The sequence below is a fragment of the Anas acuta genome, chromosome 1, assembly GCF_963932015.1.
Source record: "Anas acuta chromosome 1, bAnaAcu1.1, whole genome shotgun sequence".
NCBI classification, from domain to species: Eukaryota; Metazoa; Chordata; class Aves; order Anseriformes; family Anatidae; genus Anas; species Anas acuta.
Genome location: NC_088979.1, coordinates 14,926,909 through 14,936,281, shown reverse-complemented (window position 1 = coordinate 14,936,281; position 9,373 = coordinate 14,926,909).

Below are 9,373 nucleotides of genomic sequence, written 5' to 3'. Positions count from 1 at the left end.
CCTTTGATTCCTTCACATGGCTCCTGTCTTCAGTACACAGATCTATGTACAGAAAATCCATTCAAAAGTAGAAACAAATTGGCTAGAATAGACACGTTGAGATGAATATAAAATCTAGCTCCTGATCACTCTAAGGCCTGATTACAAAGTGTATGGCTATTGTGAGTATATTGCCTTTACTGGATGTGAGGAACTGAGTGCCAAAGTGACAAATCTGGCTGCCTGATCCGTGCTGGTGCCAGCTCTGCTCTATCCTATTGATGAGAAGAAAAAACAGATAAGCTACCTGTCATTAGAGCAGATATTTTGCAGAGATCCCGATACTGGCAGCAGCAGAAATAAATTTAGGATAGAGAGATTTGTTTTTGTAGTGATTCTGGTGGTGCAATGCTTGCTGGCTGACTGGGGGAAAAAAAAAATGCCTTCTTTCTCAGACTGTACATAGTAGTAAACTGATAATGAATTTGAGTCTTGGAAATCTGTCATGTCGTTCAGATCTCAATGACGAGAGGTAGACGTGGTAATGAGGTAGATGTGGTGATGAGGTAGATCACACTCTGATTTCTGAGACAGAGGCTCCAGAAGTGCAACGCCCTTTGAGAGAACTTTGCAGATTGCTGACACAAACATACCACAGCTGAGTCAGATCCCACAGAATCAATAAAATCAATGCACATAATCACAAGGTTTATGCTATAATGCTGAGATATTAAAATGGGACATTTTAATGTGTCTTCTGATTTTTTATTTTTCTTCTTTCAGTTCTTGGTTTCTGTATTCAGCATACAGATGAAAAGAATGCAGGGTCAGTTGCTTTAGTTTAATACCAGACAAAGATTTCCTAGCAGTGGCTCTTTAGGCGGATATGGGGAAATTGTGATGATTTATTATCTGAATATGCTGAAGATTCTCAGAGCAAAGAACCTCTAGTTAGACTATTGGGAACACTTCTGCATGACCTAGTGTGATTTTTTATGCTTAATTTCTAATACTTTATATATTCCCTAATTTCGGTGAGCTTTAGAGATATATTGGAATAAAATAGCAGTGGAGATGAAATAAAAAACTATGTTCAATACCTCTTTTTCAATTGTATCCACAAAGTTTTCCACAAAATAATACATAGGCATTGGAATCATGGAACAATAAGTGAATTTGTCCCCAAAGGCCTTATTATATAAGAAAAAAGACAACAGTGGACATGTAAATGTGTTTAAGTAAGAAAATGCCAGTCTTGGTAAGCATCACTTTTAACAGATAGATTAATGGCCTAATTCTTGTTTTTTTTTTTTGTTTTTTTTTTTTTTTTTTTGTCAATACCATAGCAAAGGGAACTGTGAAGGTAAACACTGAGGCAATTTTGATATGTATAGGAAAAGTTTTGTAGTCATAAGCATTGGCTTAGAGAAGGCATTAAAGTTCTCAAGGTGATCTAGCATGTGGTAAGTGGAGTACTGACAGCATAATAGGCTGCTTCAAAGTAGGGGAAGATTTGATTTAAGAGCTGATTTAAGGTAACAAATAAGGAGGACAGGAAGTGCTTTGGCAGTAGAAATACATCATTCTTATTAGGAGTCCTGAAGTGCAGGTGATTAACAGGAAGGATAAGATGGTCTTTCTGCAACGAATACAAGCGAGGTATCAAGGGGAACACTCCAACAAATGTATTTATTTTGAAATCCAAGTTTAGCATGCAGCTTTACATCGCATCTCTTGGGTTATTGGCTTTTCTTAGTAAGAAAACAGGATTGACCTCCTTTTACGGATACCTCTGTTGAAAATTTAATGAACTCAGGTTGAGTTGAAAAACATAATTTCAGGGTATATTATGTACTCTTTGTCTAACTGTAGGTGGATTTGTTCTAGCATCTTGTTATAACCTAGATCTGTACAGGCTCAGTATTTTGATACTGGAAGACTGGCCCTTGTTAGTCAAGATATGGGTCATCACACTGGAATCTAACAGCCTGCTCTATAAATCTGACTGACAAGTAAAGTTACCACTTGTGAGGACTTTGCTTTGGTCTGGATTGGTTTGGTTTCAGTCTGAGTCAGACAATACTCAAGCTTTTTTAACAAGTTGCTCCTGATACTTGGCAGCTACTCAGAGAAATCAACGTATCTGTAGCTTCATTGGTATCAGCAAAGAATGTTAATTCTGTTGTCTCACCTGTGAATTAGATTGTTTGGATAAGAGTAAGAGCACTGAGAGCATGTTGTAGAAACAGAAAATGTTTTCCATAAACAGTATGTTCCAAGAGAAAAAAAAAAAAAAAGAGAGACAGAGAGAGAGTATTTTGTGCTAACTGAGCAGAATTTTCCCTATGACACATTTTCAGTGTCTGTATGGACTGGTTCAGAGAACCAGTATCAATGAGAGAGGGATCCAACATTCTTAACAAGATAGTCCTGAATATATATCTATATATTCCAATACATATATATTGGGAATGCTGTCTTTGTAGGACTGTGTTTGGAAATACACCTTTTATTTAATCACAAAATTATTTGAGTTACAAAGTCCTAGCACTCTACACCAATTCTGGTAAACAGCAGGAAAGTTGATTGCATTTTATTGGACATATATGTCCAATATAAGTTGTTTGAAAATACTAATATGAATAAATTAATTATATATTTCAGATACATCTTTTAAAACTGTTTATTGACTCTTTGCAAGAGATTTAGAAGTTGTTTAGAGCACTGCCTATCTACAAAGACTTGATAAAGCAGACTGAAGCATAAAGTAACATCATGTCAAATGGATCACTTGGCTAAAGGATTTGAGGTGAAAAAATGCCAACACACTGTTGTATCTGGGCAAAGTTTAGTTCTGTATTGCTTCAAAAAGACTGAACTTTGAAGAGTTTAATTTGAGCCTTCTTTGGTATGTAGTTCATTTAAGAGTTCTGCAGTTTGCTATCATTCTTCTAGTAATTATTTATTAACAGTTGTGGAAAATCCACTCATGACTCACAGAAAAGACCTCTGTTTTCAAAAGTCTGCAAAATACCTTACTCTTCATTGCTTAGGTAAACAAGACAGGGGAGTTCCCTGTCTCAATTGTCTCACAGTTTTTTAATAATCTAAAAATACTGTCTGACTTTCAGCCTCAGGCTTGAGTCATAGACTTAAGTCAATAACCATCAATTGAATCTTATCAAATCACAGGAGATTAGTTTCAATTCTCTTAGGTTAAAGTGGGCATGGTAAAAATTATTCCTGTACAGTTTGTTATTAGGCTTGGCAATGTAACAATTCATTTTATTTTTCCAGACATCTCTCATAAATATGGTGTTCACTCACTCACTCTATGAATCAATAGAGTGTCTGGCATAGAATTTAAACAGAGAAACCTACCAATAGTAAATCTATTTTGGGTGGTCAACTTGTTATTTGGTTGGAGCTGAGATACCAATACACTGTGATTATATAGAGATTGGATTGGGAAACAATTAGCAGTAGATACTATTCTATCAGATTGTCTGAAGAATTAAATTAAAAACTTCAGTTAAGCGTAGTGCATGAGAAATATTGAAAGATAAAATCGAGAAAGTTGGTCTTTCAAATCTGTGACTATATTTAACGTGTTTGCTGATATTACTGATCTGTAAATTAACATTGCTTGGTGATTTCACTAATATTTTTATGTTCCTCCTTTATGCAGATACCTTTCTATTTTCACTGGCATGAATTTGAGGACTAAAATGAGGTGTTTAAAAAACTACTAGAAATAAGTGTACTGAAATTAACAGATTACTTAAATCTGGGACCAATCTGTCTCAATATTACTATGTACACTGCAAGAAAAACTGCTTAGTTAGGTAACATAAATATATGTGTGAGGATTAATTAATTAATGCTTGTGAAGCACTTTGAATCTAGAAGACAAATGTTCACTTTTTTTTTCTTGTTCATTACTGTCAAATCCAAGAAAACTCAGAGATAAACAAATTTTTAGGTAAATATTTTGTTCACTGGAAGATACAGTTCCAGTGCACCTGAAAATGTTCATGAACTGGAAGTGGGCAGAAGAAACATAATTCAGATTAGGACCACAAAAATCAGCAAAGGAAGTGCAGTGCACTGCATTCTCACCATCTCAGGTCTTAAAAGACTTAGATTCCTTCTGAAAGACCTTGCAATGACCTACTAGGTTGATAACATCCATCTTACCAATCAATCACAGAAACATAACTTAATTTAGGTTAGAAGAGACCTCCAGAGATCAAAGTGTAACCCATCATTCAATACAATTTTAATTAGCCTATACTGCTAGGGACTTGACCCCATTCAAATCTTGAACATCTCCCAGGATGAAGATTTGAAACCTCTCTGGGCAGCCTGTTCAAATATTTGACTTCACTCAAGAAAAAGAAATGTTTCTAATATCTAACAAGAATTTCCCATATTCTAATTTGTGCTCATTGCCTCTTTTGTTATCTCTGTGCATTTCAAAGAAGATTATGTCTCCATATTCTTTGCATTTTCTCGTCAGGTAGCTGTAGATAGCATTAAGGTCTCCCCTTCACCTTTTTTTCTCCAGGATGAGAAATCATACAATCATCAAATGAGTGTGAGTAGGAAAGGACCTTAAAGATCACCTAGTTCCAACACCCCTGACATGTGCAGGGATACCTTCCACTAGACCAAGATGCTTAAAGTCCCATCCAACCCAGTCTTGAACACCTCCAGGGATGGGGCATTCACAGCTTCTCTGGGCAGTCTCTTCCAGTGCCTCACCATTCTCATAATTAAGAATTTCTTCCTAATGTCTACCCTCTTTTAGTTTAAGACTGTTACTCTCTGTCCTATCCCTACACTCTCTGTTAAAGTCTCTCCCCATCTTTCCTGTAGGCCCACTTTATGGTCTCCCTTGAGCCTCCTCTGCTCCAGGCTGAAAAACCTCAACTCCCTCAAACTGCCTTCATAAGAGAGGTGCTCCAGCCCACTGAGCACCCTCATGCACTCCTCTGGACTCATTCCAATAAGTCTTTCTTATGTTGGGTGCCCCAGAACTGAATGCAGTACTCCAGGTGAGGTCTCACAAGAGCAGAGAAGAAAGGGAAAATCACCTCCTTCATTCTGCTGTCCACACTGCTTTTGATGCAGCCCATGATGTGGCTGACTTTCTGGGCTGCAAGCTCACTTTGCTGGCTCATGTTGAGGTTCTCATCAACCAACACCTCAATGTCCTTCTCCTCAGCTCTGCTCTCAATCCATTATCCATCAAGCCTGAATTTGTGCTTGGTATTGCCCTGACGCAGGTACAGGACCTTGCACTTGGCCTTATTGAACCTCATGAAGTTTGCAGAGCCTGTCCAGGTCCCTCTGGATAGCATCCCTTCCCTCCAGCATGTTGATTACATCACACAGCTTGGTGTCATTCACAAACTTGCTGAGAGTGTACTCAATTTCACTGTCCCTGTTACCAACAAAGATGTTTAATAGTACTGCTCCCAATTCTGACCCCTGAGGAACACCACTTGTTACTGATCTCCACCTGGACATTGAGCCATTGACCCCAACCTTTTGAGTGCCACCATCCAGCCAATTCCTTACCCACCAAGCAATCCATCCATCAAATCCATATCTCCCTAACTCAGATACCAGGATACTGGGGGAGATTGTGTTAAATGCTTTGCACAAGTCCAGGTAGAAGACATCAGTTGCTCTTTCCCTACCCACCAATGCTGTAAGAAACCCAGCTGTAAAAACAAACACACAAATAAACAAAAACAACAACAACAAAAAAAAAAACAGCTTTCTCAGCCTTTCCTTGTATGTCCTGTGCTCCAACCCCTGACCATCTTCATACTCTTTTCTATTTACTAGGGAGGCCCAAACTGGACCAAATTTCAGATATGCTCTCACTAGGGTCAAATAGAAGAGGGGAGGATCAATTCCCTGCACCTGATAGCTATGTTTGCTAATGCAAACGATATGTTTTAAACTGGTTTTGTTTAGACCTTAGCTCTCATTAAAAATACTTGAAAGGTGTTAAGTTAAGTCCTTTATTCACTGACAAGAAAGACAAATACAAAAACTTTCAAATAAAATCATTCTTTTTTTTTTTCTTCCTTCTGACTGAACATGGAAATCAGTTATTCACACAGCTTTGAGAAAAAGAAAAAAAAAAAAAAGAAAAAAAACACACACACATTTATCTGCTGCACAGCACATCATATATCCTATAATTTAAGTTACACTTCACTTAGCCACATTTTTTTTGTCATGTCAGCTTTGAATGGGAAATTGATCTTCCTGTTATTTATTCTTTTCCTGTAAATGACAATGAAGCAGTGCAACTAAAATTGCACAAGAAGGTAATACAATCCTTGTGTTTTGATAATGTTAGAGGACAGTATGCACTTCTAGAGTTGGTGTTTTTTTTTGTTTGTTTGTTTTTTTGTTTTTTTTTGTTTTTTTTTTTTTTGGTAACACTAAGACAGTGGTAGCAAAAATCTAAAATCATGTCAGATTTATTTCTGTAAGTAACATTCTTTCTGTCTTTTGTATTTGAAAGGTAAAGTTGCAGTATAAGAGCAAAAGTGAACTCTACAAGAATAAATCAGAAACCACTGGGTCAACATGCTCTGGCAGTCAAAAGAAGTCAACAAAGCATCATCAGGATAAGTGCTGAGAACACAATGAAGGGCATAGTTTTGCCACTGGACATGTCCTTTGGAATGTGTCTGGACTCATTTTGGACACATTCTTGTGTCCAGTTCTTGAGTTCTCCAGTTTTGTTCTCCTTATGTGTGACAATGTAATGACATTGAAGAAAGTAACCAGAAGGGAAATTAAAATGATTAAATGAATGGACCACCTACCAAATGAGGAATTTGGAGAATATGAGATCAAGAACTTGGTGTAATTAAGATCTGCAAAATCTTGAAGGTGAATCATAAGCTGAATGCAAAGCTGTTGTGTTCAAAACTGTACAGTATTCTAACTATGGGGCATTCAGAAAGGCTTGTAGGAGTCTGGTTTAAGACACAGAAATGAAAACATCTCTTGCAGAGTGGTAAGTGAATATCTGGTCTGGAGCTTGCTATCAGAATATTGTTAAAGCAGACAGCATCAGTCAAAAACTCATCAGGCTCATATTCTCCCTAGATGTAATCTCCTATTACCATTGCTAAGTGACAGAATACTGAGCTGGATTGATCAGTTATGCATTTATATGTTAAATGGAGAAACTGAAGCAATTCATCAAAACTAAATAAAAGTATCTGTACTTAATTGTACAATCAGGGTTTTGTGCTTTGGGAATTAGGTGCTCCAGGAAGTAGAGTCAAAAACTGAATTAATTTACTTTCACACAACCAAAGGTAGGATGAACAGATTCATCCCTTTGGTACATCCCTTTACTAACCTGATCTCCTTCTATGATCAGATGACTCACTTAGTGGACAAGGGAAAGGACTTATTTACTTGGATTTTAGCAAAGCATTTGATGCTGTTTCTCACAGTGTTCTCCTGGAGAAACTGGCTACTCATTCCTTGGATCAATTATTGTTCACTGGGTAAAAAAACTGGCTGGATGGCCAGGCCCAAAGGCTCACTGTGAATGGAGTTAATCCTGGCTGCCAGCTGGTCACAAGTGGTGCTTCCCAGAGCACAGTACTGGGGCCAGTTTTGTTTAATATTTTTATCAGTGGTCTTGATGAGGGGATCAAGTGCACCTTCAGTAAGTTTGTAGATGATACCAAGGTGGAAAGGGGTGTTGATCTGCTTGAGTTTAGGAAGGTTTTGCAGAGGGATCTGGATAGGCTGGATCAATGGTCCATGTCCACTTGTAAGGCATTCAGCAAGGGTAAGTGCCAGGTGCTGCACTTGGGACACAACTGTATGCAACAATACAGGCTTGAGGAAGAGTGGCTGGAAAGCGTCCCAGTAGAAAAGTACCTGGGAGTGCTGGTCAACAGCTGGCTGAAGATGAGCCAGCAGTGTGCCTAGGTGGCTAAGAAATCTGATAACACCCTGGCTTACATCAGAAATAGTCTGGCCAGCAGCACCAGGGAAATGATTGTCCCTCTGTAGTTGTCAGTGGTGTGACTGCATTTCAAGTACTGTGTTCAGTTTTGGGCCCCTCATACAAGAAAGGTACTGAGTTGCTGGAATGCATTCAGAGAAGAGAAATGAAGCTGGTGAAGGGACTAGAAAACAAGACAGATGAGAAACAGCTGAGGGAACTAGAGTTGTTTAATCTTGAGAAAAGGAGGCTGAAGGGAGACATTGCTTCCTATGACTACCTGAAAGGAGGTTGTAGTGAGGTGGGTGTCAGTCTCTTTTCTCAGGTGGCAAGTGATAGGACAGGAGGAGATGGGCCTCAAATTGCACCAGGGCAGGTTTAGATTGGATATCAGGTAGAATTTCTTCAAGGAAGAACAGTTATGCATTGGAACAGGGTTCTCAGGGAGGTGATGGAGTCACCATTCCTGACAGCTTTTAAGCAATGTGTGAGTAGGGCACTTAGGGAGATGGTTTAGTGGTGGACTTGGCAGTGTTAGGATGATGGTTGAACCTGATGATCTTAAATGTCTTTTCCAACCTAAATGATTCTATGATTCTACAGCAACATGGGTATTCTGGGGTCTGGGTGAACCCAGACTCAAATTCCTACTTTGCTAACTACATGGATTTGAAATTATATTTCCTATTCAAATTCTCTAATAACCAAAAGTTATTCACTTTAAACAAGATCTGTCATGTTGCAAAGTCCTCTTCAGTTGGAAGACTTTCAGTTCCTGAGAATCAACTGGATTAATACCGCACAGAAACAACACTGGTCTTTCAGTCCAGGAGCAAGTCAGAAGTTAAATTATGACACTTCCTAAACACAAGTAGAAAAATGTTTAATGTAGAGTTAGTTGAATAGCTTCAAATAATTCTTTATAGAAAAGCAATCTTTGGAGAAAATATCGATGTTTCTTAATATTTTGCTGTTTTTAAAACAAAGCTGAAAGGTTACACTGTTACTCTTTCCTCATCCAGGACTAAAAGAAAATAAAAATATGCAAGCCTTATTTGGAACCATTTATCCAAGCTTGGAATTTAAATAGGCTTTTTATTTGATAATAGTAGATATATTTTGTATAGTTAGAATTTTCCATGTCATTTTGGAACATGTTTTATAAATTATTTTTCACTGAAAATAAATAAAGCAATAACAAAACAAAACTCATAAGCTCTATGAAACTTCCAGTGAACATTTGTCATAGTTTGCTTTCATTTAGGAATTTTCATTTTATATACCTGGGGAACCAAAAGACATATAGCTCCAGGTTTTTTATTAACTTGAAATATTCTGACAGAATTTCAGAAAGGTATTTTATATCCTGCTTATATAATATACCACACACTAGCA